Source organism: Chiloscyllium plagiosum, unplaced genomic scaffold (genome assembly GCF_037043375.1).
Source record: "Chiloscyllium plagiosum isolate Xiang-an unplaced genomic scaffold, Cpla_swu_hap1 HiC_scaffold_4, whole genome shotgun sequence".
Classification (NCBI taxonomy): Eukaryota; Metazoa; Chordata; class Chondrichthyes; order Orectolobiformes; family Hemiscylliidae; genus Chiloscyllium; species Chiloscyllium plagiosum.
In genome coordinates this window covers 112858676-112876867 of record NW_028270142.1, presented here as the reverse complement: position 1 = coordinate 112876867, position 18192 = coordinate 112858676, and the positions used below count along the sequence as shown (strand labels likewise).

At 39.5% G+C, this 18192-nt stretch overlaps 1 pseudogene across 1 annotated transcript in view; it reads right to left on the bottom strand.

Moving 5' to 3' along the window:
- The window catches only part of LOC148150468 (uncharacterized), a 42011-nt pseudogene that overhangs the window by 8275 nt on the left and 15544 nt on the right, over positions 1-18192 (bottom strand). The window contains exon 6 of the transcript XR_015756877.1: positions 6791-6898. The product of XR_015756877.1 is annotated as an uncharacterized LOC148150468 (transcript). The remainder of the gene's footprint in view (positions 1-6790; positions 6899-18192) is intronic.

The following is an 18192-nucleotide window of genomic DNA, read 5'->3' as shown; positions in this document are numbered from 1 at the left end:
TGTTTCCAAGTCCTCACCTACCTTTGTCTCTTTGTCAATTATTGGCATGTTGTTCGTGTCCTCCACTGTGAAGACTGACACCAAATACTTATTCAATGCCTCAGCCATTTTATCATATCCCATGACTAAATGCCCCTTCTCATCCTCTAAAGTATCAATGTTTACTTTAGCCACTCTTTTTCATTTATACATTTGTAGAAACTTTTGCTATCTGTCTTTATATTCTGTGTTAGCTTTCTCATGTTCTATCTTACTTTTCTTCAGAGCTCTTTTTGTGGCTTTCTGTTGACCTTTAAAGCTTTCCCAATCTTCTAGTTTCCTGCTGATCTTGACCACATTGTATGCTTTCTCTTTTAATTTGATAACCTCCCTTATTTCCTTACACACTCTTGGCAGATTTTCCCTTTTCTTACAGTCCTTCCTTTTCACTGGGATATACTTTTGCTGAGGACTTTGAAAGTGTTCCACTGCTCCTCAACTGCTCCTCAAAAGTCTTTGTTTCCAGTCAACTTTAGCCAACTCTTCCCTCACCCTATTGTCGTCTCCTTTGTTTAAGCACTATCTGTACTCTAAATTCAACCATACTGTGATCGCTCCTTCCAAAAAGATCCCTAACTATGATTCAGATAAATCTCTAAACAGAGCTCATTCTTAGAACGAGTTTCCTTCTTGTGTTAAATTCAAAAATGATTAGGAGACTGCAACATTTAAAACAACAAGTGTTTTATTTAGAAAATGTTTAGTCTACAAGGCGACAAGTTAGACTGAGCTGATTCCCTCCAATGAGGCTGATGATGTCACATGATCAGACTCTTAAAATGACAGGCCAACACACTTACTTAAGTACAAAACACCCTTCAATTATTAGGTAGTCAACACATTAATTCTTGTTGCATACATACTTATTCTTTAAATTGTTTATCTGTCAGCCCAAAAACCATTGTTTTCCATTTTCAAGCTCCCATCCCCTGAGTGAATAGAATAAAATCTTGGAAACTTAAGGCCAGAAAGGTTGGAAATCTTAATTTCTGTATTATGGTTGTTATTGTTGTATTTTCTGACCATCATTTTGCAATTGAGGCAATTTTACTGATTTGTGAATAATTGTATGCACAGGACCAGTATTGGAAATAGCAACAAACAATTGCACCTTTAACATCATAAAAAGTCCCAAAGTCCTATACAGGAGCATTGTAAAACAAGATATGATACTAAGTCACGTATAGAGATATAAAGAGACAACATCAAATGAGTAAAGAGGTTTTAAAAGTGCTTTAAAGGTGGAAAGTCAGATCATAACGTGCAGCAATATAAGGGCAGAATTTCTCAGCTCAGGTCCCAGGCAACCTAAAGTGTAACTATCAACAGTGGAGTGAAAATATCAAGGAGTCCCAGGATCCGGAATTAAATGAGTACAGCTATCTCAAAGGTTTGTGAGGGTGAAGGAGACTCTGGAATAGGAAGGGTCCCAATGAGGGTCAGCAGGCGCACCATAGCAGGTGAACTTGATGTGAGTGAAGTCATCAGCAGCAGAGCTTTGGGATGATCCCAACTTTATGTGAGATAATATGTGGAAGACATGGCAAAAGGGTATTGGAACAGTCAAGTTTAGAGATATTGTAGGCATGAATGAGAGGTAATGTTGGCATGAATGAGAATTTCAGTAGCACATTAGCTGAGACTGGCAAAATCAAGTAATGTCAGGGACATGGAAATTGATGGTGTTAAAGATGGCATGATTATAAGTTCAGAAACTGACTGTGGTGAAATTTGACGTCAAGATTGTGAACAGTCTGACTTAATCTCTGACTGTTACCAGGAAGATTATTGGAGTCAGTAACAAGGGACAGATTTTTAGGAAGAAGGGTGGAAAATGATTAATCTATCTAGTATTTAACTGGAGATGATTTCTGGTGATGAGTACTAGGTGTGGAGAAGTAGTCTGTTGCAATTGTGGAGCTGTACAGCTATGCACAAGGCACTGACACTCAAATGGTATCAGTAAAATCATAACATGAATTTTTATTCATGGATATTTTACATGCACATACAATCTTCCTTGAATAGATACCTTCTTCAGACAGACAGTTATGTCACATTATTACACTACTGATGTTAGAAACATAACTCTATTCTTAAAAGTTACCCCATCATATCCCCCTTTAAGAAGTAAAAGTTAATTGTATAATAATAGTAACAAGGGACAAATGGAGATATGATACAAAAAACTAACAGTAACAAGTCGACTCATCAATCATCATAATATAAAGGTGACTAAATAAAATGATCCAGTCTAGAAACTGGATAAATTTCTGGAATCCAGAAAAGATTTGAACAACTATTCTCTGTGAAAGTGGAATGTGTAACCTTTGCTCAGACGTTGTCTTTGATTAGTTTATGTTTGAATCTTCCAATGATATGGAATTATGGTCTGTTCTGATTGGACCTATATTCCTATCAACATAGCACCAATGAAGGTCTGCACAAAAGTGGTAGAAACCTGAAGACTTGCGCAGTACTCATGTACTAGTTACAGGATTCTGTGTTGTCATGCAGTCAGCCAGCTGGACCTCATAGAATATCTAATCCCCGATGAGGGCTGTTAATCTGGTTTGAGAAAGAATGATCCTACACTGGATATTATCAAGAGGTGATCTGAGGCAATTTTGTTATCTTGAAGTGCTGAGACCAACTTAGAGACCTTTTCAGGCAATTCACCTGTTACAATGTAAACAGCTTTATAAAGAGTAAGCTGAATGAGAGTACAGGGTATGAATCAGCAAGGCAGCCTATGTGTGGAACCACACGAGTTGGGGGTGATACTAAATGAGTATTTTACATCAGTGTCTACTGTGGAGAAGGACCTGCAAGATAGAAAGTGGGGAAATAGATGGTGACATCTTGAAAAAGGTCCATATTACAGAGGAGGAGGTACTGATGTCTTGAAATGCATAAAAGTGGATAAATCACCAGGACCTGATCAGGTGTACCCTAGAACTCTGTGAGAAACTAGGGAAGTGATTGCTGGGACCCTTGCTGAGATATTTGTATCATCAATAGTCACAGATGAGGTGCTGGAAGATTGTAGGTTGGCAAATGTACCAGTATTTAAGAATGGTGGTAAAGACAACCAGGGAACTATGGACCAGTGAGCCTGACGTCGGTGGTGGGCAAGTGTTGGAGGGAACCCTGAGGGACGGTATTTGGAAAGGCAAGGACTGATTAGGGATAGACAGCATGGCTTTGTGCATGGGATGTCATGTCTCATGAACTTGAATTTTTTGAAGAAGTAACAAAGGGGATTAAGGGCAGAGCAGTGGACGTAACCTATATGGACTTCAGTAAAGTATTCGACTAGGTTCCCCATGGGAGACTGGTTCGCAAGGTTAGATCTCATGGAATACGGGGTGACCCAGCCATTTGGATATAGAACTAGCTCAAAGGTAGAAGACAGAGGGTGGTGGTGGAGGCCTGTGACCAGTGCAGTGTCACAAGGATCAGTGCTGGGTCCACTACTTTTTGTCATTTATTTAAATGATTTGGATGTGAACATAGGAGGTAGAGTTAGTAAGTTTGCAGATGACACCAAAATCGGAGGTGTAGTGGACAATGAAGAAGGTTACCTCAGACTACAATGGGATCTTGATCAAATGGGCCAAAGGGCTGAGGAGTGGCAGATGGAGTTTAATTTAGATAACTGTAAGGTGTTGCACTTTGGAAAAGCAATAGCAGAACTTACACATTTAATGTTGCTGAACAAAGAGACCTTGGAGTGCAGATTCATAGTTCCTTGAAAGTAGAGTCACAGATAGATAGAATAGTGAAAAAAGCATTTGGTATGCTTTCCTTTATAGGTCAGAGTATTGAGTACAGGAGTTGGGAGGTCATGTTGTGGCTATGCAGGACATTGGTTAAGCTACTTTTGGAATATTGCATGCAATTCTGATCTCCTTCCTTTCGGAAGGATGTTGTGAAATTTGAAAGGGTTCAGAAAAATGTTACAAAGATGTTGAGCTATAGGGAGAGGCTGAATAGGCTAGGGCTGTTTTCCCTGGAGCGCTGGTTGCTGAGGGGTGACATTTTAGAGGTTTATGAAATCATGAGGGGCATGGATAGGATAAATAGACAAGGTCTTTTCCCTGGAGGGTGGAGTCCAGGACTAGAGGGCATAGGTTTAAGATGAGAGGGGAAAGATATAAAAGGGAACTAAGCGGCAACATTTTCACGTAGAGGGTGATATGTCTATGGAATGAGCTGCCAGAGGGACTGATGGAAGCTAGTACAATTACAGCATTTTAAAAGCGCCTGAATGGGTATATAAATAGAAAGGGTTTAGAGGGATATGGGCCAAGTGCTGGCAAACAGGACTAGATTAGGTTAGGATATCTGGTTGGCATTGATGAATTGGACTGAAGGGTCTGTTTCTATGTTGTACATCTCTATGACTCTATGCATGGTGAAAGAATCAGAAGTGTTTGTATTAAAAAGGACCTGTGTGTCCTTGTGCAAATCACAAAGTTTAATTTATACATAACTTACATCTCTTTTTTTTCTGGTTCACCACTATTAACAATCCCTTTTGTGTCTTGCATTGGGCTTCTATACATCTGTTCCCTACAGTACAGTCTCTGCTTCTGTCAACAGTATTAACAAACTTTTTCCAACTATTTTTCAGTTCTGAAGAAGAGTCATATCAGACCAAAAATGTTAACTCTATTTCTCTCTCCAGATGAAGCTAGACCTGCTGAGTTACCCCAGCATTCTCTGTACCACATAAAGTAAACATGCAACACAGCAAGCAATTGAGAAAGCAAGTGGGATGTTGACCTTCAGAGTAAGGAGGGATCATTGCAGTCAGATTGTGCTTTGGTGACATTACATCTGGAGTACAGTTTTGAGTTTCCGTATTCAATGAAATATACACTCATGTTGAAGAGAGTGCAATAAACATTCGCTGGAATGATTCCTGAGATGAAGGAATTGCCTCATAAAAGGAGTTTGGGAAAAATGGAATTAAGTTTAGTAGAATTTAAAAAACTAAGAGATAGTTTTATTATAATGTAGAGAACTTTTAAGTGTCAATGCCTGGAGGATATAATCTGGATGGCTAGCACTAGGGATCACAACCTCACCATAACCAGGTAGCTTGTTATACAAGATAATGGTTCTGAAAGAATTAACATCGAAGTTGTGTTAAATTAAAATCTAATAAGAAAATGTCCCATCTTTGAGTGAAGAAGTGCAGGCTAACATTAAGTCGCAATGGAGACTAGCGTGTAATCTTTGGCTCCTATACTCTTTGGAGTCTGATCAATCTAATTTACATCTATTGCTATCATGTAGTAAACCACGTTTTGTTGTTCAGGTAAGTTCTTCTCATTTAGTCCTAATGATGTTTTGTGTTCTCTACTACTGCTAATTAGGCCCCACAATTTAACATAAAAAAGGGATTGGTGTAGCACTGTAACTCAGTCATTATGATTATAACCATGATATATAACACGGCCAATTAAGACTGAGAGATTACTTTACTCAAAAGTTGTGGATTTTTGGAATTTCCTACCTTAGTGATGTATGGATTTTCAGTCATTGAGAAGAAAGTAATTGTTAGGTTTTTGGATAGTAAAGGAATCTACAGATTTGGAATAGGATAGGACGTTGCAGTTGAGCTGGAAGATCAGCAATCTTATTGGATTTTGTTGAATGGTGAAGCAAGCCTGAAGAGCTGAATAATCTCATGTTCTTAGGTGTGTAAAAATGATACATATATAACTAAACAATTATGTTGAGTAATTATCTTGAGTCTGAGGAGCTGGCTAAAGTCTGAAGGTCTTACATATATGATATTACAAAGTTTTAAAATTGTTTTCTAAGATGAGATGCTGTATAAAGGAAACACATTATGAAGTAACAAATAATGGAGTTGCTCAGCAGCAAAGACTGCCTAGATTAATATTTCCACCTGGTGCAGGAGTAGGGTAATGTCATATTATTTATTTGTTAATTACAGTACTGCTCCAATAATGAATTATGTTAGAACTCACTTGTATTTAAAATTTTAAAAATACCAATTTTTTTGTATGACCTTCAAATCGATTAGAATAAATGAAAGGCAGGCATCTTGGCTTACCCCTTGGTAGTATATTTACTCACTAACATATTAAGATGAACAGGGATTCTATGACTCTGAGTGAAGCTTCTTTTGACTTTGGTGCTCAAGGCCTGAATTGACTAATATCCAGATTGATACCCTCAATCATTCCCAAACCAATCTGTATCCATTCTTAACTGACAGAGCATCCAGACCCAATTAGCATTCCATTCATCTTGCACTACACCCAGACCAAATCTGTACCAGTCCTCACCCATTCAAACACCCACAATTAATGCTGAGCCTAGATGCAATCTGTACCAACCCTCATCCAGACTGGATTTGTACCAAACTATGCTCAATACGGAGCTGATAACCAATTTGTATTAATTGTCACTTGACAATGGACTTAGGAATGCCAGTACTCACTAGCACTGAGTTCCGATCTAAATTGTACTAGTCTTTGACATGTACTTGACACCGTACCTAGACCCAATCTGAACCCAGTAGCTGTTGCAGCTTCGGCTAGACACAGTACAGGTGTTTATACAGCTGCATATAAACTCAATTTGATAATGTTGTTATCTTCAACCAACAGTGTGCCAACACAAACCATCCAACATAAAGAATGTGCATTTGAATGAGATTGCCAAATATTTTTTCTCTCTTACGCAGTTCATATTATTAATGAAAGCTTACCTTCTGTTTCTCGTGATTTGATCCAGATTGCAAGATAGGACACATAAGTTCAAATAATATAAGACCCAAGGAACAGATATCCACTTTGTGGTTGTACACTTCAGACATCTAAAGTCAAATTTTTAAAAAAACCACACGTTACAACTGCATCACAATTAATGAGAAGTTGGATATAAGAAGAAGATTTAGTTAAAATTCTCCAATCTCACATTCATTCAATTCCTTAAATCTGCATCATTTGAATACACAAGAAATGCTCAATATCAACAAAGTGCAAATCAGTTTTAACAACTTTGCAGGTTTTTTCTGACAAGAAGAAGAAACCCACCAGTGTGCTTTGCTAATAGCACTGATCACAGTAAAGAATTTGAGTCCTAATTACCACCTTAACATTATTCACCAGGCTTCTGCTCCATTCACATAACCATGCTTTCCATGTCAATTATGATACCGAAATCAACACAATGCTGAAAATTTATCAGATTTGTCCGACCAAATAGGACAACTCAATTTAACTTATTACTGCCACATCAGTGTGTGCTCAATTATCAGAAAAATGATGAAAAGTGAAATTGACAGTTTTTTCTCCTCAAAGTTCTAAGTGGCACTCAATCATCAATAATTTATCAGAGTCTCTGGGCTCTGGGATGTACTATTGTCTTGGTACAAGCATGGACAAATGCTGATTTCCAAAGGTGAGGTAATGATAATGATTTTTGAGCTCAAAGCAGTATTTGACCAAGTGTTGCATTAGGAGTCCGAGCAAAGCTGAAATCAATAGCAAGCATGGTGAAAACTCTCTGCCAGTTGGCATCAGTGGAAGATTGTTGTGATTGTTGGATTTTAATCCTCTCAGCCACAGGACATCACTGCGAAGTTCCTCAGGCAGAGTCCAAGGCCCAGCATCTTCAGTTGCTTTATAAATGACTTCTTCAAAGGTCAGAAGAGGAGATAGAGTCATAGAGCTATGCAGCATGGAGACCCTTCAGTCCAATGTTTCTATGCTGACCAGATATCCTAAATTAATCTAGTCCCATTTGCCAGAAATTGGCCCATATTCCTCTAAACTCTTCCAATTTATATATCCATCCACATGCCTTTTAAATATTGTTATTGTCCAGGCTCCATCACTTCCTCTGGCAGCTCACTCCATATATGTACCACTCTCTGCATGAAAACATTGCCCCATTGGTCCCTTTCCCCTCTCATCTTAAAATTTAAATCTTAAATCCTCTAGTTTTGGACTCTGCTACCCTGGGGAAAAGACCTTGACTACTCACCCGATCCATGCCCCTCATGATTTTGTAAACATCTATCAGGTCACCCCTCAACCTCCAATGCTCGAAAATAACCCCAGCCTATTCAGCCTCTCCCTATAGCTCAAACCCTCCAACCCTGGCAACATCCTTGTAAATCTTTTCTGAACTTTTCAAGTTTCACATCATCCTTCATAAAACAGGCAGACCAGAATTGAATGTATTGTTCAAAAGGTGGCCGAACCAAAATCCGGTACAGTTCCAACATGGCCTCCCAACTCCTATACTCAATACTCTGACATATAAAGGCAAACAATGAAGGCAAGCCAAATGACTTCTTCACTACCCTATTCCACTTAACCTGCACTCCAAGATCTCTTTTTCAGCAACAGTCCCCAAGACCTTACCATTAAGTGTATAAATCCTGCCCTGATTTGTCTTTCCAAAGTACAACACCTCACATTTATCTAAATTAAACTGCATTTGCTACTGTTTGGCCCTCCAGTCCATCTGATCAAAATCCCATTGTACTCTGAGGTAACCTTCTTCGCTGTCCACTACAACAGTTAGATGCCATGAGGAATGTACAAGATCAAGAGGATGTGATGGATGGCAGTTATAGGAAGGGACAAAAGTTGCAGAATTAGTCACATAGATGGGTTAAATCCAGAAAAGGTAAGAGAAGTAGGCAGGTAATGCAGGAATCTTCTGTAGCTATCCCCATTTCAAACAAGTATGCTGGAAAATGTAGAGGTGGTAGATTCTGAGGGGAATGTAGCATGAACAGACAAGTTTCTGGTATCGAGACTGGCTCTAAAGCAATGAGGGGTATGTCGGCTTCCAAGCGATTGATTGTGTTAGGGGACTCTCTAGTCCGAGGCACAAACAGATGTTTCTGTGGCCAGCAGCGAATAATCAGGATGGTGGGTTGCCTCCCTGGTGCCAGGATCAAGGATGTCTCTGAGCGGATGCAGAATGTTCTCAAGGGGAGAGGGATCAGCAAGAGATCATTGTACACATTGGAACCAATGACATATGAAGGGAAAAGGATGAGATTCTGAAGGGGGAATATAGAGAGTCAGGCAGAAATTTAAAAAGGAGTAGTAATATCTGGATTACTCCTGGTGTTACGAGCTAGTGAAGGTAGGAATAGGGGGTTAGAGCAGATTAATGTATGGCTGAGGAGCTGGTGTATGGGAAAAGGATTCACATTTTTGGATCATTGGAATCTCTGCTGGGGTAGAAGTGACCTATACAAGAAGGACGGGTGGCACCTGAATTGGAAGGGGACTAATATACTGGCAGAGAAATTTGCTAGAGCTGCTCGGGAGGATTTAAACTAGTAACGAGGTGGGGTGATACTCAGGGAGATAGTGAGGAAAGAGATCAATCTGAGACTGGTACAGTTGAGAAAAGAAATGAGTCAAACAGCCAGGGCAGGCAGGGGCAAAGCAGAGAACAAGGTAGGACTGAGAAATTAAATTGCATTTATGTCAATGCAAGCGGCCTAACAGGGAAGCCAGATGAACTCAGGGCATGGTCAGCAACATGGGACTGGGATATCATAACAATTACATAAACATGGCCCAGGGATGAACAGGACTGTCAGCTTAATGTTCCAGGATACAAATGCTACGGGAAGGACAGAAAGGGAGGCAAGAAAGGGGGTGGGGGGAGTGACGTTTTTGATAAGGGATAGCATTACAGTTGTACTGAGGGAGGATATTCCCGGAAATACGTACAAGGAAGTTATTTGGGTGGAACTGAGAAATAAGAAAGGGATGGCGACCTTATTGGGATTATGTTATAGACCTCCCAATAGTCAGAAGGAAATTGAGAAACAAATTTGTAAGGAGATCTCAGTTATCTGTCAGAATAACAGGGTGCTTATGATAGGGGATTTTAAGATTCCAACATAGACTGGGACTGCCATAATGTTAAGGGTTTAGATGGAGAGGAATTTGTAAAGTGTGTACGAGAAAATTTTCTGATTCAATATGTGGATGTACCTACCAGAGAGGGTGCAAAATTTGATCTACTCTTGGGAAATAAGGCAGGGTAGGTGACTGAGGTGTCAGTGGGGGAACACTTTGGGGCCAGCGACCATAATTCTATTAATTTTAAAATAGTGATGGAAAAGGATAGACCAGATCTAAAAGTTGAAGTTCTAATTTGTAGGAAAGCTAATTTTGATGGTATTAGGCAGGAAATATCAAAGCTGATAAGGGGCAGATGTTTGCAGGTAAAGGGACGGCTGGAAAATGGGAAACCTTCAGAAATTAGACAGCAAGAATCCAGAGAAAGTATATTCCTGTTAGGGTGAAAGGAAAGGTTGGTAGGTGTAGGGAATGCTGGATGGCTAAAGAAATTAAGAGTTTGGTTAAGAAAAAGAAGGAAGCATATGTCACATACAGACAAGATAGATCAAATGAATCCTGAGAAGAGTATAAAGGCAGTAAGAGTATACTTAAGTGGAAAATCAGGAGGGCAAAAAGGGGACATGTGATAACTTTGGCAAATAGGGTTAAGGAGAATCCAAAGGGTTTTTACAAATATTTTAAGAACAAAAGGGTAACTAGGGAGAGAATACAGCCCCTCAAAGATCAGCAAGGCAGCCTTTGTGTGGAGCTGCAGGAGATGGGGGATATACCAAACAAGTATTTTGCATCAGTGTTTACATGGAAAAGGACATGGAAGCTATAGAATGTAGGGAAATAGATGATGACATCTTGAAAAATGTCCATATTACAGAGGAGGAGGTGCTGGATATCTTGAAACATATAAAAGTGGGTAATCCCCAGGACCTGATCAGGTGCACCCTAAATCTCTGTGGGAAGCTATGGAAGTGATTGCTGGGCCCCTTGCTGAGATATTTGTATCATTGATAGTCACAGGCGAGCTGCCGGAAGACTGGAGGGTGGCTAATGTGGTGCCACTGGTTAAGAAGGGTGGTAAGGACAAGCCAGGGAACTATCGACCAATGAGCCTGAAGTTGGCAGTGGGCAAGTTGTTGGAGGAAATCCTGAGGGACAAGATGTACATGTATTTGTAAAGGCAAGGACTGATTAGAGATAGTCAATATGTCTTTGAGCATGTGAAATCATGTCTCACAAACTTGATTGAGTTTTTTGAAAAAGTAACAAAGAGGATTGATGGGGACAGAACGGTGGCTATTATCTATATGGACTTCAGTAAGGTGTTCAACAAGGTTCCCCATGGGAGACTGATTAGCAAGGTTAGATCTCACAGAATATAGGGAAAACTAGCCATTTGGATACAGAACTGGCTCAAAGGTAGAAGACAGAGGGCATTGGTGGAGGTTGTTTTTCAGACTGGAGGCTTGTGACCAATAGAGTGCCACAAGGATCAGTGCTGGGTCCTCTACTTTTTGTCATTTATATAAATGATTTGGATGTGAGCATAAGAGGTATAAGCTTGCAGATGACACCAAAATTGGACGTGTAGTAAACAACAAAGAAGGTTACCACAGATTACAGTGGCATCTTGATCAGATGTGCCAATGGGCTGAGAAGTGGCAGATAGAGTTTAATTTAGATAAATGTGAGGTCCTGCATTTTGGGAAAGCAATTCTTAGCAGAACTTAAACACTTAATGGTAAGGTCCTAGGGAGTGTTGCTGAATAAAGAGACCTTGGAGTGCAGGTTCATAGCTCCTTGAAAGTGGAGTCGCAGGTAGATAGGATAGTGAAGATGTTTGGTATGCTTTCTCTTATTGGTCAGAGCATTGATTTGAGGAATTGGGAGTTCATATTGTGTGGCCGTACAGGACATTAGTTCGGCCACTGTTGGAATATTGCATGCAATTCTGGTCTCCTTCCTATTGGAAAGATGTTGTGAAACTTGAAAGGATTCAGAAAAGATTTACAAGAATGTTGCAGTGATGGAGGATTTGAGCTATAGTGAGGGGTTGAATAGGCTGGGGCTGTTTTCCCTGGAGTGTTGGAGGCTGAGGGGTGACTTTATATGGGTTTATAAAATCATGAAGTGCATGGATAGGATAAATAGACAAAGTCTTTTCCCTAGGGTGGGGGAGTCCAGAACTAGAGGACATAGGTTTAGGGTGAGAGGGGAAAGATATTAAAGAAACCTAAGTGGCAACTTTTTCATGCAGAGTGGTGCGTGTATGGAATGAGCTGCCAGAGGAAGTGGTGGAGGCTAGTTCAATTGCAACATTTAAAAGGCATCTGGATGGGTATGTGAATAGGAAGGGTTTGGAGGGATATGGGTCAGGTGCTGGCAGGTGGGCCTAGATTGGGTTGGGATATCTGGTCAGCATGGACGAGTTGGATTGAAAGGTCTGTTTCCGTGCTGTACATCTCTATGACTCTTTGAACTCCAATTTTGGTGTCATCAGCAAACTTATTAACTATTCCTCCTATGTTCACATCCAAATCATGTACATAAATGATGAAAAGTAGTGGACCCAGTCCCAATCCTTGTGCAGACCGAAAATCACAGGTCTCCAGTCTGAAAAGCATCCCTCAACTAATACCCTCTATCTCATACCTTCAAGACATCTCTGCATCCAAATGGCTAGTTCGCCCTTGTATTCCATGTAATCTAACCTTGCTAACCAGTCTACCATATGGAAACTTATTGAATGCTTTACTGAAGTCTATGTAGATCATGTCCACCACTCTGCCTTCATTAATCCTCTTTGTTACTTCTTTAAAAAACTCAAGTTAGCAAGACACAATTTGCCATGCATAAAGCCATATTGACTATTCCTAATTGGTCCTTGCCTTTCCAAATACATATAAATCGAATCCCTCAGGAATCCCTCCAACAACTTGCCCATCACTGATGTCAGGCTCACCGGACTATAGCTCCCAGGCTTTTCCTTACCACCTTTCTCAAATAGTGGCACCATGTTAGCCAACCTCCAGTCTTCCGGCACCTCACTTATGGCTATCCATGATACAAGTATCTTAGCAAGGGCTCCAGCAATCACTTCCCTAGCTTCCCACAGAGTTCAGATCCTGGCGATTTATTCACCTTTATGTGTTTTAAGTCATCCAGCACCATTTCCTCTGTAATATGGACATTTTTCCAAGATGTTACTACTTATTTCGTTAAGTTCTCTTGCTTCAACATCCTTCTCCACAGTATGATTGCACAAAGTTCAGTACCCTTCACAGCTCCTCAGATAATGAAACAATTCATGTCTGAGTAAGACTTGGACACCAATCATATTTGGACTTAAATGTAACAAAAATCACGATTGCCAAGCAATGACAATCTCTGACAAAGAGAATCTAACCAGAGCTCCTTGATATACAATGATATTGTCACAGTTCAATCCCTCTCAGTCAACATCTAAGGTGGTTACCATTGACCAGAAACAGAACTGGACCAATAATAAAAATAATATAGCTGCAAGTTCAGATCAGAGAATGAAAATCCTTTGGCAATTAACTCAATGCCCAACTTCCTTAAAATCCATCCATAATGTATACAATATGATGGAATACTTCCTAATTGTCTGGACAATGGTAGTTCCAATAGCATTCAAGAAGTTTGACATTATCCAGGACAAAGCCAGCTGCTGAATGGATACCCTGTTTACCATTAACATTCACTTCCTTCATCATTGACACGAGGGGTAGCAGTGCATCCCAGTTGCAAGATGCACCGCAGCAACTTGTCAATCAGACTACACCTTCCAAACCCACAACTACTTACATTCAGAAGGACATGGGGAACAGAAGCATGGGAAACACTACCACCTGTGAATTTCTCTTCAAGTCACACATCATCCTAACTTCAAACAATACCTAATGCATTCTTTCACAGTCGCTAGATTAGAATTCTGGAACTCCCAACCGAACAACACAATGGCTATACCTCTGAACGGCAACAGTTCAAGAAGTCACACGACACCAGGCAATAGTCCAACAGATTTATTTGAAATCCCAAGCTTTTGGAGCACAGCTGTTTTGTCAGGTGAGTTGATAAAGGAGCAGCACTCTGAAAGCTTGTGATTTCAAATAAACCTGTTGGACTACAACCTGGTGTCATGTGACTTCTGACCTTGTCCACCCCAGTCCAACACTGGCACTTCCACATTCAAGAAGGCAGCTCAACACTGCCAACTGATAAATGCTGCTCATTCCAGAGTTGCTCACATTGCACAATGAATAAAATAGAAACCCACAACATTGAATATGCTGACTGACACTGATGAATGAATCTATTTACGTGAAATATGACACTATAGGCAAACAATGAACACTCCACACATTGGGGAGCAGAGCAATTCATGCTGCATTTGGTAAAAGTAGAAAATTGGTGCAAGGATCATAAGTACAACAATATTAGTATTACACTATAGTACACTTCAGTGACAGGAAATATGCTGCATGACATTATATTTGTGTGAATATACTGAGCATTCTTTTTCTGGAAAGTTCCAGAAGTGGAAATGATCAATGGAGTATAGTGCATTCATCTGTTCCATTCTGTGCCATGCATGCACTAAAACACCAGATAGAACAGAGAAATAAGGTCCAAAATGTAAACTTCACTCTGGAATTCTGAGTAGGGAGTAATTTAATAACTCTGAAGTAAGGATCTGAGCATTGCAAACAACTAGAGATCAAATTTTAGCAGTGTTAGAGAGATATCCTTTTAACAACTTGATTCTCTATGTAGTCAAACCGATTCCGGTTCCATGTATAAACGAGTTCCAACTTCTGGAGACTGAGAAAACTGTTCAAGTCCTTCTCTCTTCCAGGATGTAACAAGCCCAAAATCTCCAATTTTGATCTTATTGTCCAATGCAAAAAAGATATTGGCAGGCTTTTGGGAAAGAACACGAATATCAAATTAGGAACCTGACATCAGGAATATCAGATCAAGAACATTAAAGCAGAAATTGCAAGTCAAGAACATCAGAGAAAGGAAATCAGATCAAAAACAACACATCAAGAACACCATATCAGGCATATCAAAAAGAAATTTAATCTGTGTTACAGAATTATATGGATAAGTAGAAATTACTGTGAGCTGCTACAGCTGTCCTTTCTGGAATACAATTGCAAACAATGGACCTCTATCCAGCAAGTGGCTGACAAATGCATAATTGGATTAAACAGGACCGAATGGAATTCAGCCGTGTTCTTCCTCCAATAACAGAATAGTCCATACACATACACGAAGAGCTGAATGAAGGAAAGTCATTTGGTAATAATGATATGAATCAGAAGCTCCATAAGAATCTGGGAAAATGCATAATGAGGGGTTTCATAAATCTTGAAGGGCAGGCATGATTTGGAGATGCCAGTGTTGGACTGGGGTGTACAAAGTTAAAAATCACACAACACCAGGTTATAATCCAACAGGTTTAATTGGAAGCACTTCCAATTAAACCTGTTGGACTATAACCTGGTATTGCGTGATTTTTAATTTTGAAGGGCAGGAACTTTCAATTCAAATCCTTGATTAAATAATAGCAGTAACTATAAAGATAGACTTAAAAAATAAAGGATATAAAATATCACAAACTTTCTGTCAGAAGTAGTAATACGGCAAGTTTGTATTATTATTGTAATGTTAGACTTTTTGAGTTGTAGAGTTTGTTACTCAAACTTGATTTAGACAAAGTATAAAATAGACCGTTAATCTAGTTCTGCTTGTTTCCTGCCAGCCACATGGGCTTGGTGAAAATGACATCTAAGCTTAATATTTTTTAATAGGAGTTCCTTTATTTTGTGTGATCAACACAGCAGAAATCTTATAGAAATATTACAAGCAGTTTTTGTCATTGTGCACAGGTTCTGACAAAGTTGCAACAGAAAGTTGGAAGACCCATCTAGAAATTCCAGGAGATCATCTCTAACTTGTTTATTTACGTATCCTCTGACAGGTATTTGTGTTTTCTTAAACTCAAAATGTGGGATCCAATTAAGTTTTCCCAGCAACAAGCTTTTGTGAATTTAAAAATATTAAAAGGCTGTTTATTGTCACTCACAAATCTGAAAATTTCACACATTCATTTTACACACACAAAGGTAAGATATGGATGAAGGTATTACACTGTTACAGATTTCAATTATCCATTACATTCATGGTAGTCCTGTGGCTTCTTAAGTGGTTTCAATGTTTTAAGGTTAAAACAAGACGTTGTAAATCAAAGTATTCTCAGCAGGCTGTGAGGTTTCTTGAAATCAGCTTTCTAGGAGATTGGTTCTCAGGTAAAGTTGTAGTTGGGACCAAGTTGTGCTTTCTGTATTTAAAAGTTAATGGTGTTAATTAGCTTGGGCAATTGATGGTGTGCAGTGAGTCTGTGCTTTTTAGTGGACGTCTATTTGCAAACAGCTTTTAACTGATTTTATAAGCAGTCAACAAAATGGCTTTCTCATTATGTGACTTGTACATATTGCCACTTCCATGAAAGATAAAAGTTCATTAGCATGGTGTTCAAAAAAAGATGCAACAGTAAGTCAGGAACTGTAAGCCAATCATTCTAACTTCGGTTGGGGAAGCTTCAAGAAACAATAATCCAGGACAAAATTAGTAGTGATCTGAGGAAATGTGGGTTATTCAAGGAAAGCCAGCATGATTTGGTTTGTTTAAAATATTTTTATTGAAACATTTTTCTTCACAAAATTAGGAAGTTACAAAAACATGAAAATATAGCATTATAACATCAAAAACAACAATAAACAATAAACCAACTACTATACTACTCTACAAAATAAATCAAAACTACACTCATTACAAATCAATAAATAAATAAATAACTCTGCTCAGCGCAATAAGAACATAGCTCTCAACCTTCGAGAGCATCAATTATTAAACCCACATTTGTTCAAAATTCTTCCTTTCATTGCATTATGTTTTTCAGACCAAACCATCATGGCTATACAAAAGCCCTAATCAACACGGCAGACAGATCTACTTCCAAGTAATTCAAAAAGGGCTGCCACATCTTGTAAAAGTTGTCTGTTTTCTGGTGCACCATATTTGTAAAAAGTCTAAAGGAATGTGTTCCATAATTAACTTGCGCCATCCCAACAGACCCAAGATTTCTCATACACCTAACACATCAGAATGTTCTTCCTTGCACAAAAAGTAAGAACGTCAAAAAGCGCTAAGTGAGGTAAATACAGCAGACCCAGCATCAAAGAGACTGGGTTCACCTTGACTTCGGTCCCAAAGACTCTCTCTATTACTCATGCCCCAGCACTCCAATACGCACGGAGCCTGTGGCAGGACCACAGGCAATGAGTGAGGGTACCCATACTTAGTTTACATTTGGGACACACTGAAGATGCTCCTGTTTAAATTTTGCAAGATGATCTGGGGCCAGATGAGCCCTATGAAGAATCTGTAACTGCATAGCATGGGTCCTATTACATATTGGAATCCTTTTCATATTCCCACAAATGACCTCCCATGTTTCCGAAATGATCTCAACTCCTAACTCTCTCTCCCAGACCTCATGTAGACGTTCGATGTCACCCGAAGAACCTCCCCCCAAAAAATGATAGAGAGTACTCACTGAAAGAGTGCTCTTAGCCTGAAGCACCCTCTTTTCCATATCAGATGTATAACACTCAGTCAAAAGTGTGGTCTCCTTTTGGATAAAATCCCTAATCTGAAAAAAGCGGAAGAGATCCCTACTGGACAACCCATATTTCTGAGTTATTTGATTAAACATCAACATTTCACCCTCAAACTGATCACCCAAACAAGGGACTCCCCTATCCATCCAAAGTTTAAATCTAGGATCCATTGTCCCTGGCCAGAAATCCAGCATGCCAACAATGGGAGTAAGAAAAGATGTTTTAGACATATTACACTCCATCTGCCTCATTGCCCTCCATGCTTTGACAGAGTTAGTAACTATTGGATTATGAAAATGTTCTGCAACTGTCTGCATTTTGTCTAAAAACAACAGGATGACAAGAGGATACTTCATCTGGGAGGCCTCAATGTCCAACCATGTCGATGCCCCACAGATATGGCAAGTTTTTACCTGGCCTATCATCATACTCAAACAACCTTTGCTTTGCAAAGGAAAGGTCCTTCCTGGCTGTATGTGCAAGCATGGAGTTTAAGACAGATTGAAGGGCAGTGATCTGCTGCAGCTTAGTCACTGATGGTTGACTGTAATATGCCGTCT